At 45.9% G+C, this 24,887-nt stretch overlaps 1 protein-coding gene across 2 annotated transcripts in view; it reads left to right on the top strand.

The window, feature by feature from the left end:
* Positions 1–24,887, top strand: part of PHTF2 (putative homeodomain transcription factor 2) — a 1,000,056-nt gene that overhangs the window by 893,150 nt on the left and 82,019 nt on the right. The window lies entirely within an intron of this gene.

Raw genomic sequence — 24,887 nt, 5'->3', positions numbered from 1 at the left:
TAGTAGGTCCAATAGTGTACCAGATAATGTCGGTGAAGTTGAAGTGACAACTACTTCTGACGCTACGGATGTAGCGACTGTTCTCTTTGTCACTCCACCACAAAAACCACTATTAACTTTGCTCAACCTACCCTTACTCGACCGGAGTGCTCTAGGTAAAGTTTCACCAACTCCAATTCACTCTGAAATAGTAGATGCTTTTTTCACTGCCCACGAATTAACGGATGCAGAATTAATGGAAGCTTCCCAAGATGAGGATATAAATGAAGTAACAAAATGTACAGTAGTACCAGAATCAATTACTCATTTGGTTGATAATGATACAATTTTGGCTGGCTCCTCGTCAGTGACTAACATGACTAAAAAGACCTTTCTACATTTGAACATGAAAGATCAGTTTCAAATACCTACACGAGTGGTCAATGCAAAAACAACTGCACAAATATCACCACAAAGCATTTCTAGGCACTCACGGTTTCGATTTGATGAAGTTGATGTAACGCAACGATTGAGCCGTTTCTCATTAGGACGCGAAAATCAAAGTTCTCAAGCGAACTCATCTTGTAACGTCCATAACCTTGATGCAGAAACATCAAAAATATCTCGAGAGAAACGCAATATTGCTTTGATGGCGAAATGCCATATTACTGGGCCACCCTTACAAGAAAATTGTTATTTACACAATGAAGTGGAGCGAGATACAAATACATCTACAACCAAATTTAGAATTCACATGAGAACTTCAAAGAGCTCACCAAGAAAGAGTGGATCGCGACTGAATCAATTGCAAGTTCCTGTGACGAACAAATTTGGGAACTTATCAACAACAAATAATCCCAATCATCAAACAATCTACACACATGTTCAGCAGATAAGACTGGTGCTGAGTCGAAACCAAGTCTTTCCTCGGCAGCAGCTATGCAGATGTATAACAATGTATTAGCGGCCTCGTCTGCAGCTCTTCTGCCATTTCTGAAGATGTATAAGTCTCTTCATGAACCCCACAAAGATCAGACCCAACTCGTAATATCATTAAAGGAAAAGATGGATAGTTTTGACTCGGCCACAAATTTTCTGCAAGCTCAGTTGACTCAGGAAGCTGAACGAACACTGCGTTGGCAAGAGCGGCTAAGTGATCTTGCTGCACGCCATCACTGTCAGAATGACTCTTTGTCTGGTGGCTTGCTTGATGCTGTGAAATGGATGCGCCACTCTTCCACATTGATGAACTCTAAAATTGAGTCACATAAAAACGCATGAACCCTTTCAGGAAAACGTGATGCAGTATCGAAAATAACATCAAAAACTCAACTGAAGGTGTGAACAAATCATATGAGCAGTCTTTAAATGGAACAGACGTGGAAATGACGTCTATGATGATTCTTCAAACCATACTGTGTCCTGATGCAGACCTGCCAGCAAATAATATAAATCTTGATATTCGCTGCACTGTTCCTGCTCCAGCACAAATAATGAGCCAACAAATGGAAGACCAAACTAAAAGTGCAGTCTCTGTGATGCCCTTGATGTCTTTTGGAATTTTTCAAGGATCAGCCAAGTCCATCGAGACTACAACAAAGAAGGTCGATTACACATTAAATCGGCAAAACCAGCGCAAGGCAAAAGGAGGCCTGTCACTAACAAAGATGTACAGTCTCAGAAATCACGAAAATGTATTCGAAATGTACCCGCAGGTGCCAGGTTAGGCTTGTTTAATCGCTCCGAGCCATCTAAATCAAGTGTTTCTAATACTATACATGCTGAAGTGAATCCTAAAAAGGACCATGTGCGATTTGTAGCTCCCTCTAGCAAGCGTCAAAGAGTGGACTCAGGAGCGTAAAGTATCAGAACTCAGTCCTCAGGATCCTTGATTAATATTTGTGATCTTTCTACATACTCGGATGACACATTAAGTGATCGACCAACTTTAAATCCATGTATGGCTCCTGAAACCCCTCATGTTCCACCACCACAAATTTTAATATCTGAGTTGCAAAAAGATAGGAGTTCTGAATACAGATCAACGCTGACTGAGAAAGGTTTGAAAAATATACCATCACTTTTGAACCCTAAACAAACAAGAACTCAAAACAATAAACAAGTTCATTACCTCTCTCGTGCTTCCACATCCTTGAAATCGGACAACAAATCCTCAAACTGTAAATTGAGATTGCAAAATCTCCAAGAAGATGATTTGAATTTAAACCGTAATAATGTGATGAAATTATTTTCTTGCATTCCATCACTTCGAACAATCACATCTGACGATATAAAAATTGTGGAGTACGCAACTGAGCGGTGTTGTGACCAAGTGCTCTTGCACATTTCCTCAGCTTCTGTTCGTAATACTATCCTGAATGCCTCTGACGAACTGCTGATGTTTGGATTTGATATATCGGTTGAACCAATTAGTTCTGGCTCAGAGTCTTCTATGACCAGTTTGAAGAGCACCTCTCATAATAATTCAGAACAAAGATGTGCTAATCTACGTCGAGCAATGCTAATTCCAGGCTCCCAAAGATCATGCACAAAGAAGGCCATCGAATACAAAACACAAAACAACAAAAATGCTTGGCACTAGCCACCAGCAATTGAAAATGAAAGTATTCGGGAATTTCTGTCCTGGAATAGGAGAGGATTTACTCATTTGTTCAACCGATTTGATGTCGAGATAAAAAAAGGTTTTTGCCATCTGCCTGCAAGAGACATGGTTAAGCGATCCACCAGCTAGAGACGGTTTTGTGATTCTCTTAAACCCCGCAATTAAAAACGCAAAGGGGCGTCCTTCCTCTGGATTGTTGATGATGATTAGGATAAACACATGGTGGCGGCTCATTGACTCATTTAGTCCTAATCCATTTGTGCAAGGAGCCTTACTTCAAACAAATAATAAAAATATGAACATAAGGAAGCACCTGCTTATCTTAAATGGATATTGGAACCCGAAAAAAATCAGCACAAAATCGTTTCTGGACTCAAAACATCTTGTTGACAAAGCAATATTGAATTATAAGAACGTTTCAATAATCTGCGCTGGAGACTTAAATTGTACGTGGTTCAAATACGACCAAGTTAACCAGGTGTTTAAACTATCACCAAACAATGAAGTAAGTAGTCGAGCGCACTGTTGGATCCACGTATTAGGAAATCGCAACTGTTAAATGGTCAACGGTCATGTGCCAGGTGATCAACCGCCTAAACAAACGTGGTTGGATCACAACGCACAATCAATCATTGACTTTTTTTGGGTTTCCCAAAATCTATTTGAAAAGGATTTGTCATTATTAATATCTCCTATGTCAAGTAGTGATCATAACCTATTGCGGTTGGCCTGTCCAGTGGAATGGACAAATGAAACAAGAATACACGATATACCACTTTCTGTGAATGCTGGCGGAAATCGCCTTAGGATAAATGGTTCCAAAATACAAAAACTTAATCAGAAGCTTCTTTATGACAAATCAATGTTGGTTGATTATGTTCCCTTGCTTTCGGATTTCGTCATTGAAAGAGCCTCTAATTCTGTTATGGGACAAACACATAAACATCTATCAACATTATTGACGCTAGCAAAAAAGGCCATGCGACGTGATGTGAGGAAATTGAAAAAATCATATATTGCAATAGAATCCATCAAAATTGCAATTAAAAAGCGTCGACAATTGTATCGGAATTGGTTAAAATCCCAAAAAATGATTATTGAACAAGAAAAAGCAGAGTTATTAATGAAACGGTCCAGAAGAATTCTCGAGAAATCTGGGCAATCCTGAACACAGGAAACTCAAAACATCACTCTGCTTTGTCAAATGGGATCGATGCATCGCAATGGGAACTTCACTTTGCTAAAATCTTCAGAAATTCACAGCATGAAGAAATAAGACCTGCTGAACATAATTTATCATCATGGGATATGCAAATCTCAGCTGAAGATATAAAAGCAGTAATACGGACCCTGAAAAATTCACATGCCGCTGGGCCAGATTTAATAACCAATGTAATGTTGAAAAAATATGAAGATGAATGGGCAATGTTCATGGAATCACTATTCCTACGATTATCAGTAACAATGACGATTCCCATCTCTTGCCGTGAAGCAATAATTGTTCCCATTTTTATAAAAAGGGAAATCGGGCAGATCCAACTAACTATCGCCTGATAGCCCTGTCAGATACAATTGGGAAGCTATTTGCTTCCTTTTTACGCCAGAAGCTGGTACAATGGTCTATAATGGAACAAATTCCGGACATACGGCAAACAGGTTTCACCAAAGTAGTTGGTGTCGAGGTGAATCTCCTACTAATGACTGTTCTGAAAGTTGAAAGTTTAAGAACCAAATCACGATTGTATGTAGCTTTCATTGATCTACGGGGTGCTTTTGATAGCATCAATCAATCAAAATTGTGGCAAAAATTGGAAAAGTCCCAGTAACTTAATTGAACCTATAAGAGCGTTGTATACAAATACCGTCATCAGCATAAGATTGAATAATCAAGGCACCTTATCTAATCGGATATCTACAAACATGGGCGTGAAACAAGGCTGCCCATTGGCTGCCGAGTTATTCAAATTGTTTATTGCTGATATTCCAACACATCGTAAAAATGTAAGATGTTTTCCGCCTGTTTTAAATAACACAGAAATCGGATGCATCATTTACGCTGATGTGGTTCTCTTAGACAAGACCCCGATAGGTTTACAAAGGCAAATAACAAATCTACATGACTATCTAAATAAAAACGATTTGGTATTAAATACTGAAAAAACCAAGATGATAATCATTGGTAAGACTAATACCAAAAATAATCATCAATTTAGATGGAAAAATGATAATAAACATCTGGATGTGGTAGATTCAATAAGATACCTGGGAATCTCATTTAACAATTCATTGTGTGAACAGCATTGGAAAAGCGACATGACAAATCGAATGATTCAGTTTAGTATTCAAGCTCAGTTGCTGTATAAAACCTATGGAAAATTCACCTTAACCCCTGTACTGACATTTTATACCCAAAAAGTAATTCCAGCTATAACTTTTGGGTCCGAAGCGGGATGGAACATTGACATCATCTTTTGGTATAAATTAGAAGGCATCTTTTGGCGACGAGTTCTGAAGCTACCGGCGTATATTTCAATGAAGCAGCTAAGATATGAACTCTCTTTGAATTCTCTTCATGCATGTGTCATGTGGAAATCTTTGATGGCTCTGCGGAAAATGATTTTGACGCCAATTCCACCAGCTTATCAAGTTTTTTCCTCCAGACCAGGCACAGGAAAATCAAATCTCCTGGAAGAGTGGGAACAATGTATGGAACAGATCCTAATACACGCTGATCTAACAGTAGAAGCTTTGGTAATGAGACCACACGCCGTAAAAAAAAATTTGAACTTTCATGTTGGATTCAAAATAATGACGAACGTCTAAGAATGCCAACGACTTTAGACTCCAGGTTGGGAGCACATAAGTTAGGTGTACCATGCCGCTACCTAACAAATTGTCCTTCCCGACATCATTGGGAGCAATTTCTACGTATTCGTCTAAATTCAATAAAAACCAAGGAGATGATGTGGCTTCAAAAGAAGTAAATAATAATAAATGTCGCTTCTGCCTGAAAGAAATTGAATCTTTAGAACATTTACTTACAAAATGTACCCAGACCACACAAAAACGGATTCTGCACTTGGGAAGCTTCAGTCCAGTGAACTCTGAATCTCGGGACTGGTGGTCATATGCAATGGCTGGCAGTTCAGTGAAATTAAGCTGCGCTGTGGTAGATTTTATAGACTCTTTAGAGCTGGAGGCTTTTATATGATCATTGATCGAAAACTTGTTGTCTTCCTTGTTTTCATTTAGACAAGATGCTGAAGTGTCATTGATAATACTAAATTGTATGTTTAGTGAGGAAACCAACAAAACTTTTATGTTGTAACAAATGTCTGATGCCACAGTGTGAGCACTGAGGCAATCAAGTCTGAAGTTTCAAATAAAAAAAAAAAATAGCTTTATTTTTTAGCATTGCTCGCCCCAATTGACATGCTCGATGCTGTTAGGATGGTGTTGCTGTACCAGCAAAGAATATTATTCTTGATCAACGCCATAAGCAGCCTTTTATCTATTTAAGCAAGGTCAATAGTGACATGCACTCCATGTTTCAATCAAAATCAAATCATATATATTTTATTTTAATTGACATTTTTTATTAAAGATAACCAGTTTGTATGGGGGGGGTGCTGTTCGACATGGCCGGGTGAGGACGGGCTTTTGCAACAGCTCCGTGGCAGCCGCACACATCTTGCTAATAATCCTGATCATGCGCCTGTGACTTTACTGCAAACTCGCTGCCTGTGTTCCAGTATCACAGCAGGAGCAGTGCCGGGGCACCGAGGGACGTATTATTACCCGACTTCTCTAACTGGTGAGGAGCGGGATACAACCAGGGCAGGCCACCATCTTGCTCAGCGCCTCTGAGCCCGCACCAGCTCGGTGGGAGAAGTGAAAGTGCAGAGAGAATATCCAACCTACGAAACGGCAACCAGATACACTGGAACAATAGACCGGCAGAAACTACCGCACCATGCCCTCAGCGGTGTAGACGGATGACTTCCTTCCCGTCAGACAACGGCCCTTGCATGAAGGGATTCTCCCCAGTCTGCAGCAGAAGATCTGTGGCCCAGATCCTGGGAAACCGCGTACGGCATCTGCACTCTGTTCTGTGCAGCGCTTGGCACCACTTCACGGTGGGCACTGAGGACAGCCTGGCAGACCCAGATTGTCGCAAGCCGGGGCGCACAAGGTCTGAGAACCACACTGTCCTTGCGTGGCCTAGCTGAGCTCCGCTGGTGACCGTGTGCCACACCGAACATCCTGAACAAAAAGAGCAGCCCCCAGATTGCAGCTGATCCACGCCGCATGCAGCCGCAGCCCTCCGGACTTAACCCGGTGAGAGGACCCACCCCCAGCTGTGCCCCAGAACGCTCAACCCAGCACTACTGCCACTGCAGTCCCGGCAGGCTGTGTCGCACTGCCCCGGCATCGGTGGATGTCCTACAGGTTGCCGTCTGCTGAGGAACGGCACACTGCTAACGTGGGGCAAGGTCGCGCTGCTGCCCTGGTCGCCCCAATGTCTGCCAAAGGAACACTGAGATGGACAGCAGAAAAGGAGATACTTGAGTGGGGCGAACCACTGCTATACGGGGAGATAATATACAGGTGAAACAGCAGTATTTTACAACTCCTTGACATACAGTAAACTGGGGACACGATCTAACCCTGCACTGCATTGAATGTTGGTGGAGAAGGTGCAACCTCCGTCCCCGGCGGGCAATCACTATCCCACATCAAACACATCTGAGCCCGATTCCCAACAAGATAGCAGCATTCACCGGCATTTAAGGCACACAACCCGGGTGGATCTTCGCGGGGTGGCCGCTGATGGACACCGACTGCGTCCTAACTGACAACTGGACTGCTTCGAAGCCTACTGTGGAACTCTTCGGCGCCCGGCCAATAAGACTAGCTACGACTACCTACACACTGCGAGTACAAATCTGGACTAAAGGCGGGGGCCTGCCCCAGACCTATGTGTGTCGCCTATTTGCTGGGAAGCTGGTGCGTGGAGTTACCCAATCGTGGTAACCCAAACTCGGGAGGTGAGGGACACAGGGACACTGGAGTACAGGGCAATGGTGAACTGTGGGAGCTGTGCTCATCCTCAGGTGAAAATGTGGGAAGATAAACCCCTAACTGAACTTCTACAACGCTCGCATGCAACCAGTTTCTTCACTATCCCAAAGTGCATGATGGCACCCGACCTCACCACTGGTAGGAACATGATGCTGCACGCTACATAAACTGCTGTTGGTCTGCTATTGACAATTCAACACTTCTGGTGAAGATCCCCCATAGAGTGTGACTGTGGGCCCGGAGGGACGGGGGGGGCAAGAACGCCAAAAGCGCCAAACACCTGCAGACCGCCAGAACAACCACCTAGACACATCACTTATATCATACTGCACAGCTGGGAGACCTGCCCACTTGGCACACTCGCACATCATGGTCAAGGACAAGCCTAAGAAGACGTCTTCACAAATTAAGATGGACCAGTATGCGACTAACACTACCACTGCACCTATGGTTCAGGCACCGCAGTCGGACACAGCTACAGAAGAAACCCTCTTCTTGAAAGACGTGATGGCTGCCATAGCCAACTCCCGTTCCTCAATGGAGAAGAAAATGGACAGCATCACTGCAGAGATCTCCTTTGTCCGACATGATCTACAGAAGCTATCCTCCCGTACGGGAGAGGGAGAACAATGTATTTCTGGAGCGAAAAACGGCCTTAGAGGAGTGAACCAACAGCTCTCGCATTTAATGACTCTCCTTAAGACCATGGAGGCCCGCGTCGATGAAGGGGAGTGGCAGATTGCGTTGCAATAATGTATGTGCACATTTTGGGACTCCCTGAGAAAGCGGAATGACCCAGCATGGAACTTTTCTTAGAACAGTGGCTAGTGGCTTTCTTCGCACCCAAATCTTTTTCAAAAATGTTCTCAGTGGAAAGAGCCCATCGTATGCCATCAGGAAGACCCACCCCGGGCGCACCAGCGCAGACAGTCATAGCCTGTTATAGAGACAGGGACGCACTGCTTCAGATGGCTTGCACGAAAGGATCAATTACATAGAACGGCTCCCAGATTTCCTTTTTTCCAGACTACTTGTGAGGTACAGCGTGCCAGACAATCACTTGAACAGCTGAAAAAGCGACCGTACTCCATGAATGTGAAATACGGGCTACTATTGCCGGCCCAACTGAGGCTCCACCACAATGGCACCATGGTGCACTTGACTGATCCACGGGAGGCCTGGAGATGGACTGAACGGCACCTTGGGGCCTGAGCTGAAAGGAATGAGTGGGAGACCCCGCTCCCGACCTGATCGTGCCCCCCCCAGAGAGGCATCCAGCACCGCTAGAACAGCTGAGCCAGTGGCAGATTCTTGAAGGCAACAACCAAGGTGCAGACGGGATAAATAAACTGTGGCTATTCATAACTGACTGATAAATCGTGCCCTCTGAAGGCCAGCAGTGAAGAAGCCACAGAGCTGCCATGGCGTCAGCTCGTATTGTGAAGTTCAGTAATCCCCCCCCTCCCCAAATAACCCCCCCTCCCCCTTATTGGTTTTGGGTTGATTGGTTTATAAGTGCCAGTTGATGGTTTACCGCCCACGACCTCCAGATTGATTTTCTGGGCAAACTATGTTCTTGGTTAGTACTGTCAGTGAGTTCTTTTGACTGCCAGCAAATGTTCGGGCAACAGATGCTTTGGGTTGGGGCCAAGTATGGGGCGGGGGGAGGGAGTGTTGTTTACTTTCGTTTATTGTTTAGGTTTTTATAGGTTTGAGTGGGAACTGCCACGCATTCACTTACCTGAATCATGCCATACATGCAGAAGATGCCGCCTGTACATTGTTGGACGCTCATAAACACCCATGGCATGCACTTAGAGTGTGTTAAAGGCCAGCAATGCCTGTAAATCCCTTAAACTCCTCACTTGGAACGTCAATGGTCTGGGATCTGGGATTAAACGACGTCACTGAATTTCTTAATAGACATGTTCCTGACATTGCCCTCCTTACTGAGACACACTTAGCTGGCTCAACACGCGGTTTGTCCTACCCTTTTTCGTAGGACAAACTACTGTACCACAGTACATGCAGGATTTACTATGGGTTCCCGCAGAGTCCTGATCCTACTGCATAAATGCGCCTCATTTACATTTGTCTCAGTGGAGCAAGACCCCCAGGGGTCGATTTGTAGTGATACTCTGTCGGGGGGGGACACACAGGCATTTTGGCCATATTCGCCCTGTCAGCACTCGCGGGAGACCTCATGGAAGATATTGTGGCTGTAGTCGCAAAATACCGACCTGACCTATGGTGGCGACTTTTACGATGTGATGTACACCACACTCGACCGCACTCGCATCTGAGGATGGAACCCTGACACCCCCTCCATACTGGCGACATTTGCGTCCACTATGGGCTTAAGTGACGTGTGGAGGGAACTCCATCCACGAGACCGTAACTACTCGTTTCACTCTGGGGCCCACGCCTCCTTATCCAGGCTAGATTACTTCGCAACTCCAGATGCGTTTAGGGTAACCACTGCGACACTATTACCTTGAGGTATTTCTGATCATTCACCTCTTTTGATAGCGATGGACACATAGATCTGTCCCCCCTCCCCAAGAGCATGGAGACTTAACAGCTATTATCTTGGCTTTCCTGAATTTGTAGACCACATTCATGAGAAAACTACTGCATATTTTGAGAAAACTCCACCCGGTCGAGATCCCTGAAATAATCTGGGAGGCCTATAAAATGGTACCCCGAGGAGAAATGATCTCCTGGACGTCTGCCAAGAAGAAAGAACAAATACGGAAAGTGGCAGAGGCGGAAAGAGAGGCAGACGAGTGGGAGACCAAATACATACTAAGTAGTACACCTGATGCGCACCAATCCCTCCTGAAGGCTAGGATAAACAAGAGATAACACAATTATTCGGAAGCAGGTAAGTACTTTTGAACCCACCCCACGCCCCCTGCCCCCCAATGCAAAGTAAGTTAACCCCTTCCTGGAAGGAAAGGTAAAACACCATGTCAGAGAACAGAAGAGTTAATCAGTGAGCCAGGCCAGCCAATGTCAATTGGGCAAAGGTCTTAGTGAGCTGAAGCACTTCTTGTAGGTGAATAAGTTTTGCACAATGTTTTAGAAGTCTTTGGAGAAAAAGTAGAATCAATGTAGGGCCACAAGCTGGGAAGCTTGTGAGGTAAAGAAGCTGTAAGCAACTCTACCGAGCAACCAAACCAAGTCTCCACTGAGAACAAGTCAGGCTAAAACGACAAGAGGTAAGTTCTCATAGACTGTACAGTACCTTTGGTTAGAAGAAATGGTTCCAGCTGGCTTCTGTTCCTGTGTGGCCCTGCAGATTCTTTTGTTCCTGGGCCTCAGTCGTGGGGACAAGAGGGAGGACTTCTGGGGACTCCTGCAACGGAACGGTCAGCGACAGAAAGTACAAACTTCTATTCAGCGGCACTTCACAGTTTCATCTCCCCGCGTCCCAGCAAGTAGCACCACCACAGTCTCACAGATACCACTCTGGACTTTCCTCGCATCTGTGGTCCAGCACTCTGTTGAGGTGGCTCAAGCTTGGTCAGTCCTGTTTACTGGGAGTCTGCGGGGTTGGGGGGGAATCTTTCAGCAGCTCGGTACGTCTTAAAATGGATGCACTCCAATCTGGTGTTCCTCTCCCTGGCACTACGGTTCCTGCAGCATCGAGGAAGTACAGCCAGCTTAGAGAGGCTGTCAAGTCAAGTTCACTTTGGAATTGATTGGACCCACCCACTCAAGGGGAGAAGTCGTCTTTGCAGGGCTTCTCTAGTCGAAACGAATTTGGAGCTTCAGCACAGCAGCAGGGCTTCACCAGGCAAACCAATGGTCCGGGAGTTGCAGCAGGTGTCTCTTCCAAGTTCTTCTTTGGATTCCTTCGTCTAGTGGTCGACTCTGCCTTCCAAGCAAAAAGCCTCGCTTTTTATGCAGGTTTCTCCCCTTCATTCCAGCCTAGTTGTCACTCACACAGCAGGGTGGCTGTCCTTGCCGGACATCCAGCCGGCCAATCACCTTTGGGTGCATTCCTGTAACCAAGGGGATTAAGCACAGGGAGTTTCGGGCACGTCCCTCACTTCATGCCCCTGCCAGACACTCTGGAGCCAGAGGCGGGCTTCACTCGTGAATCCTGCCAAAGACAAAACGAACAAAGCGACCAAATCTGGTTTGGCGCGAAGAGTAAATCTCAACAAGGACCTTTCCAGCAAGAAATGGCGAAGAAAGAAGAGCGGGCCATTTTGACAAAAGGCGCACCCATGGCTGCTATACCAATGCTGCAATTGCAGACCGCGGTGAAAACACACAATGGTAGTAAAAAGTAAACCACTGCCACCAGCCATTAATTGTAGTAGGGGGTAACATAATATTGTTACATGAGAAACTAGACAAAGGGGATACTAAGTAACCCCTCCAGCACCCTATTGTAAGATAGTGTTTGCTGGGTCTAGAAAGTTACAACAATGTAAGTAAAGTCAATTTCACTTCACTGCTCTTGGAAACAGTAGTTTCCAAGCGAAGGTATTTAAACCTTTGGGAAATCTGAAAGACTTCCCTGTGCCACTGCACTGAAGGTGCTCTGTCACACAATGTAAAGATGATGCCTATGGAGTTTGTCAGACTCCATAACCAAAAAGAAACAGAGTTCAAATTGCATAAAAATACATGAGAGAGTGGGGAAAAGGTCTCACTCTCTCCAGGTTTAAAAATTAAAAAGTCCTAGAGTCCAGCAAAGTGCTGGGAGTCTCTAAGGTAGGGAGCAATGAGCACATTTCTGAGAATTCTCCCTAACAGACGATATCGTAATTCTTCAACTGTCTGAAACGCAGCTGGACAAGGATCTCACTGAAACAGTACAAGCAGAAGTCATCACCCAACTGCACTCTGGGAAAACACTGGGTCCCAACAGCCTCCCGGTGGAGACCTAGAAGAAATTGGGCGGGGAGAAAATGGCAATCCCCATCCATAAGATGTTTTTCCACTGTAGGGACCAGAGCGTCCTTCCCCGGATCTGCGCAAGGTCAATATCGTGGTCATCCTTCAATCGGGAAAACCTCCGGAACTATGCAATTCATACAGACCTATTTCATTGATCAATGGGGAAGCCAATGTTCTTGCAAAGACTCTTGCTACTAGATTACAGGCAGTCCTCCCCTCCTTAATCCACCCTGACCAATTCTGCTTTATGCCAAATAAATCGACACACATGAATATACAACACCTCCACCTTCTCTTGGAGCGCACTCTGATCCTTGTTGCACCCCTTGCCCTATTAGCCATTGCCTTTGAAAAGGTGTTTGTCTCTGTGGAATGGGAGAGCCTTTGGGAAATTATGCCCCAAATGGGATTTGGTGAGACCTTTCTGGGATGGGTAAGACTACTATATGAAGCCCTGCAAGCCGAGGTTGGGGTCAACGGTTGGCCCTCCAGGTCCTTTCCACTGGGCAGGGGAACACGACCGGGGTACCCCACTTCCCCCTACTGTTGGCACTAGCCATTGAGCCTCTGGCCCTGTGGCTTCGCCAGACTAATACATGGATGGGTATCCGATGGCTGGACATTGGGGAGGATAGGTTTTCCCTATACGCTGATGATCTTTTGATATATTTAGGTGACCCAGCACGCTCTTTCCCAGTTGTCACATGGATGCTGGCGCGGTTCAGTGCGTTTAGCGGGCTGTGAGTCAACTGGGGGAAATCTGTCTTTTTTTCCAGCTAAAGCTGGGGAACACGCGATACCACCAGATAGCCCGTATCGTATTGAGCGTGAGTGATTCCGCTACCTGGGAATCCAGATCTCGAGAGATCTCAGACTATACACCAAGTAATTTACACCCGATTACTGACCGGTTCTCCAACAACGTCCGACACTGGATGCTTCTCCCCCTGACGCTACTAGGTAGAGCAGCCCTGTTTAAGATGTTGACATTACCACGCTTTTTGTATGTTTTGCAAAATGCCCCGGTCTGGATCCCAGACTCAGAATTTCATCGGATAGATGGTCTCCTCAGGAAACTTATATGGGGCGGGGGACACCCACGTATTGCCCTCAGCACACTACAGAGGTCAATATGGTAGGGGGGGGCATAGAATTGCCACAACTCCAGTCATATTACTAGGTCAAATGACAGTAGTCAATATGTTTCATGTCAGTCAAGAACTACCACACATCAGAGTAGAGATGTTGGGGCGGCAGAATGTCACCACTTGCCATGCTTCATTAGCCCCTCACTAAACCTCCCCCACAGACGATGGCAGCACATACTACTATAGTGTGGAGGAAGGCACACAAACACATTGGATGAGAGAACAGGGTAACCCAGATGCAACCCCTATAGAAAAACAGTAACCTTGCTGAAGTGGACAAACTGTCGACATGGCCGAGATGGGTTGAGGCCAATATCACAGTGGTTGGGGGATATTCTCGCGGAGGATAATATCACTCCATTTGAGACACTGCAGCAGAGGTTTTTACTCGCGGAAACAGAGTACTATCACTACATGCAAATAACCCATGCATTGTTCGAGCATCTCCCCTCTCTCAAATATGCCTCAATGCACTCCTCTAGATTTAATCGCTTTGTAGAACACATACCCACTAAACTCACCGCCTCTCTATACAACGCTATAACTGCGTTTACTACTCCAGATCTGGCTAGTCTTAAACTGAAATGGGAAGTAGATGTGGGCACTATTGACCCGGAAGATTGGATATTGGCCCCAATGTACCCACGAGAGATTGCAATTGCCTCTAGACTCCACCTGATACAATTTAAGTTGCATAGAGTGTATTACCCCTGGGTCGCGCGGTACCGGTGGAACCAGGCTCCCAATCCGAACTGTCTGCGATGCCAGGAGGGTGAGGGCACTTTCATACATATTTTGTGGCAATGCCCTTGAATACAAAGTTTCTGGCAACAATGTGAGAATAAATTGCCGGATATCCTGGGGAGGGAGGTGCCAATGGACCCTAAACTACTGTTGCTGGTTATTACTGATGAAAACACAACCAACCGATGGGAAGAACTGTTCTTGTCCACAGCAGTTGGACTGATAAAACGGAATATAGCTCAACGTTGGGGCTCGCCTGAATGCCCAGTATTGGCCCAATGCTGACGTGGACATGTGTGTGGCAGTGGAGTGCCAAGTATATACTGCACAGGGTTGTCCAGCGGAAGCCATGAAAATCTGGGGCAAATGGGAGGAGGGGAGTTGATAAGGGCAACTTGAGATGTCACAATAAGGGAGTGTGGGATTTCATTTGACTTGACTTAATTACATTGGTGATCTATTGCTTTTGGTTGACATGACAAACAATTGAAGAGAAGTGAATGTCTGTATAGTTTTGTGTTTATAAAACAGATTTTCAAGGTAAACCTCCCCTTCACCCCCATCCCCTTCCCTCCTCAACCAGAGAAAAGTGGTTTTTGCATCACTCCCATGTGGGCCGAGTGTCTGCGTCCCAATTGTGAACAGTGATCCTATTAGAGTTCCCAAGTGTGACTGGCTTAAGTCTGTTTTTCTTTTCCAGAGGGGCATTCCCCATTCTCTACAGACTATTCCTGTATTGCAGGACCATCATATTCCTGTTCCATCCCCCTGCTCATCATATTATGATTACCCCTCCTTTTCCCCTCGCTGCTCAGGTCCCCTTGTCCTGGCATAGTGTTAAGGCTTCCCACACCCTCTAGTGCACATCCCATCCCCATTTTCTTAAAGCAGAGTTCCGTTCCACCCTGAACGAACTCATCTCGTCATTCATCATAGCGGTCAGCCTATCCATTAAATACATGTCTTAGTTTCTGCATCCATTCGCTTATATGTGGCATTGTTACACCCTTCCATTTCTGGGCCAATGCCACCCTGCCTGCCCTTAACATAGTTTCCCACATTCTCTGTTATCTGTAGGTGTTGGAGTCCCTGAGTGGGGGGCGAGGGGGCAGTAGCATCTGGAGAGGTCAAGGGGGGGGGGCTTCACCTATGATCTCAGACATCCACCCAAGTAGGTCCTTCCAGTACAGTTGGATGCGTGGACAGTGCCACCACATATGCTCTCTCGAGCCCACCAAGCCACACCCCCCTTGGGCACAACGGGGACGACCCTGTGAACATTCAGGAAATCTTCAGGGGATCTCTATGCCACCCTTGTATTTATTTAAAGTTGTGTTCCATAGCTGCTGTAAAGAGGTTCCCATGGAATCCCATTTTATATATCTTCCCCCATGCCTCCTATGGGATTTCCTTACCAGCTAGCTTGTTCCAGTATTTTTTAAACCTTGCCTGCTCACCTTGTCACTTGTGTTCAAGACCTTATAAAGCCTGTACACAATTCCTCTCCTCATTTGCAAGGTGTCTAGTACTTTCTTAAATGGTGCAAGTGGATGTCTTCATTTTTTCTCCCATCTAGGGTCAGTTAAGATGCCCGTCAGACGTAAATATTCGAATAGTAATCTTGTCGCCCCCTAGTACCTCTGCCACCACTACATAGTCTAGGAACACCTCATCCCTGAACAGCCGGTTTCACCCTTTAGACCATGCTTGCGTGTTGTGGGAGCCCTTGTCCCCCAATCCTATGTCTGGGCCCCAAACTGAAGACCTCTGGGAAGGCTATGTGGACAAGCTTCCTGTGCGTCTACCCCACCTCCAAAGGGAACACAACACTCCCAGGCTAGGTTGATCTTTTAGCCTATTCGGTATGTTCCTATAGGGGGCCTAAAGTAAATCCCTTATGTTGGATGGGTGAGTGTCCATGTCTTCCAGGTATGTCCCCAGGTCATACCGCATATGTTTCAAGGTCACTCTGTTGGGCCGCCTTATGGTATAGGGCAGAATCTGGGAGGCAAAAGCCTCCCTCTTTCCTGGGCAGGGAGAGGGTGGATCGTTTGATCCTATGGGTCTTGTTCTGCCCGACAAACTTCTGCACACTGTGGTGGAGGTCTTTGAAGAAAGTCTCTGGTATTCTCGTGGGTAGGGCCGTAAACAGATATAGAAGTCGAGGGAGGATATTTATTTTTATCGCTGTCATGCGTCCGTACCAGAATAGTATCATAGTGCCACACCGCTTCAAGTCTGCTTTTATAACCACCATAAGTAGTTCAAAGTTAACTGCTGCGAGTGTTGATGGGTTTCGTGCGAGCTGTTCTCCTAGGTATGTAATCGCTGATTTTTCCACTCTTACCCCTAACATTCGGCTTCTCTGGTCTAAGTCTGGTCGACTGCACAGAGTGGCATCAGAACAGATTTAAATTTATTAATGTGTAGGCCCGAGAAAGACCCAAAGGAGTCGATGAGGGAGTATAGGACTGGGAGCGAGGAGGGCATGTCTACAAGGTATACCAGTATGTCATTCGCAAATAGGGAAAGCTTAAACTCCACTTCCCCTCTCTGAATTCCCTTAATTCTCTGGTGATTCCTTATTGCTATTGCCAGGGGTTCCACTGTGAGCGCATACAGTAAGGGGGACAAAGGACACCCCTGTCTTGTTCCTCTAGTTAGCCGGAAAGGAGCTGTCAGTTCCCCATTAACCTGGTTCCGTACGCATGGTGTTCTGTACAGAGCTCCACCCATTTCTGGATGATTTCCGCAATTCCCATTTTTTTCGAGGATAGTCATGTACCTCCTCTCCACCCTATCGAAGGCCTTCTCCGAAACGAGCGAGAAGAGACCCGCATCCAGGTCAGTCTCTCGGGCAATTTGCATCAAGTCGATCGGCTTCCGAATGTTGTCTGATCCCTGGCCACCACTAATGAAGCCGACCTGGTCACAGTGGACTAGGGATGGCATGAAACCCTCCAACCTCTTACCCAGCACTTTCACTTTCCTGTTCCATTTCTCCCTTCAGCAACTTCTCCCGAGGGCTGTCAGTGTTCGTCCGGGAGGTGTCCACATATTCACAGATTGCCCCTTTGTCTTCTTCAGAGACCAGTCTGGATTTCTGGCCCATGTATTCGAATGCGAGTGAAAAGGGGAAGCCCCAACGATAACGTATCCCCTTTTCTCGTAGGCACTGTCAATGGGGAAAACATCCTTCTAGCTAGGGTGAACAAGGAGAGGTGTTGAAAGATCATGATTGCTGCATTGTTGTAGGTAATGGCGGCATATTTCTTGGCTTCCTCAAGGATTTTAACTTTTTCAGCATAGTTATGGAAGCCAACCAGGACAGAACGTGGCCCACCAACTCTACCTCCTGCCCTTTGCGCTCTATTTATGGTGGGTTTGTTTGTCGGCTCATTGCCGAACAGTAGGCGGCCCACATCTTTGACAGCCCGGCAGATGTCTCTTTCCATCTCCCTCTCTACCTCTGGAAGGCCGAAGAACCTGATGTTGTTCCTCTGCTCCCTGTGTTCGAAATAGTCCATTTGTAGGGCCTTTTCCTCATCCCTCTTCTCCAGGGCGGACAATCTAGTGTCAATCTGTGCCTCCAGTGTGTCCAGTCTGTGGCCAATGTCGGCCCTCTTGTCCCCAATTCCTTGCTTTAGCACTGCAATGTCCCTCTTTGTGGACATGGTGTTGTCTGTTTGGTCTGCCATTTTGTGGGGGGGCCGCGCCTCCCAGCCCCTACAGTGTTTCTAGGAAGCGAAATTCCTGCAGGGCCTCCTTCCAGCTCGTCCAGGTGAGCCTGAGGCGTTATGGGCGTCATCACTCGTGGGGGGCACGGTTGCTCCCCCTCCTAGTATTCAGGGCTGCTGATAGTCTTAGGCTGGGAAGTGCCCTGTAGTGTTGCTCGCCAAGATCGGGTCCCCCTCCACTGGTTTATCTAAGATGTAGTGTGTTGTTCAGGGGGGGTTTGGGGCCCAGTAACCCCAACCCAGCAGAGCCCTCGCACCCCCGGGACGGTCTGACCCCTTTCCTCACAGAACTAGATGGGGCTGGGCATGTGCTTCTGCAAGGCGCACTGGGGTCTCTGTGTGATGCCCCCTGGGTCTCTGGATGTTTCCTGGGCCAGCGTGCTCTCAGTGCAGTAATGTAGCTCATCTCCTGGCCTGTGTCCCTAGGTGGGTTTTTCCCACCTGATTCTCATGGGCTGGGGGAGAGGCAGCCTCTGGAGCGGGCGGGCCTCCCCACAGAGATGTATTGGAGCGCTTGGGACAGTCCAAGGTTTTCTGCGCAGCCTGCTCAGAGTCCGCTGCCTGCTGCCAAGGCAGTAAATCTGGATGACCGTGCACACTGGGGGCCCTCAGTTTCTCTCTGCCCAGGGTAAAGTTAGGTGGTCGCAATCGGGCTGCAGGAGGATGCCTCCAGACTTTGTCCCCCACCTCAGATGTGTCAATCTAGGCTCGTTCCCGCTAGCACATCCGGTGCCAGTGTTCGCCGCTCCCTGGGGTCACAGGTATTATGCTGGGACCATCCCCAGCGGGATCGTCTTCTATGCGCCCCCGGGCTCGGCTCACCTTGTATGCCGCAAGATGGCGTGAGCTCTATCCGGAGCTGGGGGATGAAGTGGGCAGCCCGCCGTCACAGGGTCTCCTTTCCTCATGCTGTATATCCGGTATCCGGGGGGCTTGCGAGTTCAGATTTCACTTGAGTGTGCCTCTGGTGTTGTGGAGCATGTTGTAGTCATCAGGTCTGCCGAGTGGGGACTCGAAGGGCGAGGTGGGGCTCGGGTCCCTTTCTCTCCTGGTGGGGACCGAGACACAAAGAAGCTTCCACATCGCTAAGCCTCCTGGTGGCCGAAGGCAAATCATATTTAACAATTAAAAATAAACCTGCTCTTCATCTGCAATGAAGTGAACCTAAAAAAATTCATTGAATTGGGTTCTTGTGTTGGGCTTCATGCTGGAGTCCAGCCTCTAAGAGAAGGATCGGGATTCACACCTGTTGTCACCGTTGTCTTGCTTATTTGCCCCTAGCTATCCACCCAGTGAACGTAAAGCAAAACAATAATTCTAACAAGAGAATACATTGTCTGGTTGATTACATGAATGGTGGCCTGTCCCAAATTAAGCTAACCTAGATTTCTGGACAAAGGTAGTCACATTTTGAAAGCTCCTGCTGATCTATTCTGCTTAGAAGAGCTCAGACCAAGACAGAGCAGCTGCTGAAAGCACATCCTGTTATACTAAAACAGAGTAGGTTGTTCAAGATTTTAGTGCAAAACACATGCACCTGATGTAACACAAGCTGTCTTCTAAAGCATCCACATATGTGCCTTTAAGCACTTTGTATGTGAATATAAAACATTGAAATAGGCAAAACATCAGTTCAATACCAACTTTTGAAGTGTTGTATATTTACATAGGCCTACAGGCAACTCGCCTGCTTAGAAGAAATACTACATGCAGAACATTGTCTTACAGCCAAAGCATGACTAGCTTACATTCTCCTTTATTAGGGTGCACATAAGTAACTGTATGATTCGTAATCAAGTGTCGTAGCAAAAGGTCAAAGCCTCTGTATCGAAATGTGTAGTCCAAAGGGACAAAGATGTCTGCTCTATACTTTAACATGAAATGCCCTTTATCTGAACTGAAATCCCTTAATAAGATTTGTCGTTTGGAATCCAAGAAGTGGCTGTGAGGTCTACGCTATACTTACTATTGTGAGTGGGGACTTAACTTATGAACCTCTGCCAAAAGTAGCGAATGACCATCTTGCATGCTTGTACATAAACCTATTGGGATTGAGCCAGACAGAAGTGACAAGTATTTTGTTTTATAAAAGTATTTATTGATTTTGATACCACTGTACTACTGATGCATCCAACATTCTAAAGCATAAAGGTGTATGAAGAATACCATCACATCATAAGCATGTGATGGGCATCCACTCGGGGTTAGATTCATTGAGCCATCGCTAAAACTAAGTCTTGTGTGTCCGGAATCCACTAGTCGGCAGGAACTACCTGTAAAGAACTAGGAGCTATTTAGAGTGCAACAAACCTACCTCTTGTCTATTATGCACACTTTAACCTTTTCTCCATTATACACAATCCATTATGTTTTAAATGCCTTCTAGATATTGCTAATACTACTTTTTACACATTAAATAATGTCCAAAATGAATATACAAAATGAATGTCCCATACCTGTCTGTATGCCACCAGTTGGCCTCTGGAGACAAAAGTAGCTGGTGGTTGCACTTGGTAGCAGTTGGTATCAAGGTAACCAAGCTCTCCTGGGCTAGACCCCGGAGCTAAATAGCGCCCAGCAATTGCAAACCCTGGGGTTATAAAAGACATATTGTTGGACAGTCACTGAAAGATGCAGACACAAAGTCCTATAACATTAGAAACTGATTAGTACCAACATATTTGAGAAACACAGTAGGAAAGAGTATTGTGAAGAACACAAACGCTGTAGTTCCTCAATCTTTATTATAAAAATTGAAGGGGACAAATGGGCACACCACCACCCATTGGGACGAGGGCATCAGTTTGTCACCCTACCACTGGCAGAATGTCTGAGCTCACAAGCTAAGCCTTTGTCATCACTGCCAGCATCACATCCTACTCCCTAAACAATATTTCATTAGCATGTTTGACCATGTTAAAACAATACCATCATTGAGCGCATAACAGGGACACTCCTAAGATTGCTAAAATAGGTAGCTCGGTAGAATACATATGCTGAACATAACAGTACTTAAGAATACGTTAGAGATTGCTCCCCAACAAATCATCTTGTACCTTAGCCTCACGATGAGGAGGTGCCCGGGATAAGAGTTGGGCATTGTTACCATACCTCATTCCAAGAATACATCTCCAGTGTTTCTCCTCTTGACCTCTGGAGCACTTCCTGCTCTATTGTGCCTCACCCTTCCATTTCCTTCAGCCAAGTTGAGTCGTATGCGGGGCAGCCAATGCATAGTCTTTTTGTTAGGAAACAGTTTTATAAACTTGAATACACAGTTGTCATACCTGCATCCCCTTCTAGCCTACACACCACCTCGTTCCAGAAATTGCTGAACTCCAGGCAAGTCCAAATTAGATGGAAAAAGGAGTTGCCCAAACTCTTAAACTTTGAGCACGGCTTTGGGAACTTTGAAACCATGTTATGTTTTAGCAACAGTGTGATGTGTCCTATATGGAGCATTGTGTTGCATCTGTTTGAAGTTCTTGTGCCTGACTACTCATTAACTATCAAACATTGAGCATCATTAGTTTCCCAACTCTCCTTGCATTTCAAGAGTGGCTTTACTTTATCCTCCTGCATTGCAGCATGAAGTGCCAATGTGCAGCTTTCTGTATCCAATGATAGAACTTCCTCAAACAAGGTTGAGGCTGAAGGCTAGGATAGGAATCCTCCACCAACATTCTCTTGCAGTTTGGGAGATTCTGGTGAATGTCCAGTAAGTGGTTAGTAAGGATCTGAAATTCTTTTTGCTGATGTTCAAAGGTTAGAAAGTCTTCCATCCTAAAGAAGTCACCTGTGTCGCTTTTCCCCATCTCCTCACCCCTCTGCGACAGGGGATCACGTTGACCAGTTGTGCAGCTGCCCTTAAAGTCGTTTAAGACCTTAACGGCATACTTCAGAGTATGGAACATCAGTCTTCATTAATGTAAAGGCTCTCACCCAAACCAGTCTACCCATTTCCACCAAATACCGAGCTGTACCAATCTCTTTGACCACTTAAGACAAAAGTCCCAATCAAGTGGTGAAATAGATAAAACAATTCAATGTTCAGGCAAACCCTCAGAAGAGAATCACTGGGATACAAACTGAAGCTGGGAAGCCAAGAAATAGTATTCCAAGTTTGGTAACCCAGGCCCAATCTCTAAAGAATTTCAAGACTGTTGGCGACATTCATTGCCTAATGTGGCCCCCTTTTACAATGACCCCTACTGGCACTGGGGATTTCCTCTTGGTCGAAGCTGTTGGGGCTGGGATTTCCACAAACTTGCATATGATCAGCAGCCTGGGGAAGTATAGGGAGTGGTCTCTGGTTCCTGGTCACTTATCCACAGTCCCATGGTGGAATGGTCACATGAGGTCTAACATGACAGTGTCTTTATGAGACTGCTCCTGTAAAGTGAAGCTTGATTAGCAGCAGTGATAACATTTCCCCTATCCTCCCACTGCAGCCATTATGGTATTCGTAGAAGTGTTTGTGACTGGTCCTGTCCCTTTAAGGGAACCAAGCTGCAAGGCTTCAAACAAATATAGCTTTCAAATTCGGTTCTTCTGATTTGAACACCAAAGTTACTTTCAGACTTCAAAGTGAAAGCATCAGACACCAAACATGAACCAAATGTTTCTACACTACTGGCTTGCTTCTTCTGCACAAATATCTGCCACTGTGAGCCTGTCTGCTCCTCTGCAGCATTGACACACAGAGCATTCAAGGACGACTGACAGCAGGTTGCGTACCCTTATCAGAGACTCCCACAATACAAGTAAAATCCAAAATGGTGTCACTTTTTTATAAAAGCTTAGTTTCACCTGGAAACCCAAATCTCATGCAGTTCAACCCATTCATTGCAACCAATCACTGTTCCCATCTCCATTGCCCTCACAGATGCAGACACTTGCATGGTGCCCCACCTCATGGAGTGGCTCCATAAGCCCAGGCTTTCTCTCAAGTGATGTTATTAGTTGGATCAGCAGCTAGTGACAAGGACCTGAAAGAGGTTTAAGTGTGTGAAGGAAGTTTGAAGTCTGTTGCAGAGAGTTGAAGGGATGAAGAGGAAGAAGCTGGAGAGTTGGAGGGCTATGCATTAGGGGCAACTGGTGTAGTTGAATTCAGAGCAATTCCATTGTGAGTTCAGCGTGAAGGAGGTGGATTGTTGGAAAAGGCCCAGAACAGGTTTGACCTAGCATAATGTCCCTCTGAATCCATCTAATGTTCGCAAAGTAGGATCACAGGCTATGTTTGTCAAAACGCTCGGCAGGAGATGGGTGGGCAGTGCATTTGTCTGGGGTGCTAGTTTCCCTGCAGATATTGAAGACTTCAGCTCACTTTTTGCTGGCTTGCTTGTCTGTTGGTGAAGGCAGTGTTGCCTTTTTCCAGTTGTTGCATAGTAGCCCCTCTTGTGGCAGAGGCAAGCCAGCTTGTCTCCCTTGGACTTAGTTTTACACCAGCAGTGTATTTTTGGCTCTTCTGGAGAGCAAGCTCAGGGCCCATGTCTGGGGCTTTAATCTTCATTACAAGCGGAGCAAGGATGTACAGAGCATTGGGGAGCACTGTACAGGAATTGGAGGTCTGAGTGGGGAAGATGTGGGCGAGGATTCAGGGACAGAGTAATGCGGGTTGAAAGTAGTAGCAAAAACGTCTGAGGCATTTCATGGGGTTTTAAGGAGGGGACTTGTGTCATTGGACGGGACTGGCGGCTTTACGTTACTTTAGCCAGGCATGCAGTGAGCAGGTTTTGATCAGTCCATTGAGGAGGCAATTTTCTAAATGTTAGAGATCCGCAAGTAGGAGAAGGTTTCTTTCGATCATTCCATCACCATCCTGATAACGGCAATGGTCTTAACAAATATTTCCTGTCTCGCTTGTTTTGTTAGTCTGCCATAGTTTACAATGAAGTCATTAATGTTATGTCCTACAAGGATATCCCTGTGGAGCAATTTTTTGTGACACAACCACATTTTTACATACGTTCGTACATCGCCCTCCGTAAGATGCTGGCAACATTAACTTGAGATTTGAGCATCATTTTGATAATGTTGGCATGTTCTTCCTTTAGGCTTTTAGCTGAGTGTGATTTTAATTATTCTACTTCTCATTTTACATTAATTAGGTCAGAAGATTTAGCAAATTTTAAACCCTTTCTTTGAAACCGAGAAATACTTACTTGGGATGAGAACAATAAGGAGAGATCATTCATATGTTGTCTTAAGCTGTACTTGGTCAACCTGGGAAAATTTTACCCTACTTGATGTGAGCTGAGATTGTACTGTGACGGACGTGGTGAATCTGGAACACCAGATCCACGAGGTAGCTAACAGCACACCACCAGCATCTCTTGTAGAGCCACCATTTTGGTTCCAAATGCACCAAAGATCGCTCCCAGTCCTTGTAAGGCCTATGTTAGTCTAGCAATAGAGAAAGGATTAAATTGCAATTCTTTCAATGAAAGTAAAGGGGGCTGAGAGTAATGATCGAGACCGCTAGAGAGCAGGCTATAGCAGCCCAGGAGCAAATCTGACGGCAATGATTCAGCATGTTTGAGAAACAGACAATCTGGGAAGGAAAAGTCCTGGACAGGGACCATAAAAAGAGAGGGAAATCAGAACAGAGGGGTGTAACCTAGTTGGTATTCCTTTCTACAGTGTGCAAGTAGGAAAAGA

This window comes from Ambystoma mexicanum, chromosome 12, assembly GCF_040938575.1.
Source record: "Ambystoma mexicanum isolate Mex_15411 chromosome 12, UKY_AmexF1_1, whole genome shotgun sequence".
Taxonomy (NCBI): domain Eukaryota; kingdom Metazoa; phylum Chordata; class Amphibia; order Caudata; family Ambystomatidae; genus Ambystoma; species Ambystoma mexicanum.
The sequence above is the reverse complement of the archived record's forward strand: the minus strand, read 5'-3'. Positions and strand labels throughout refer to the sequence as shown.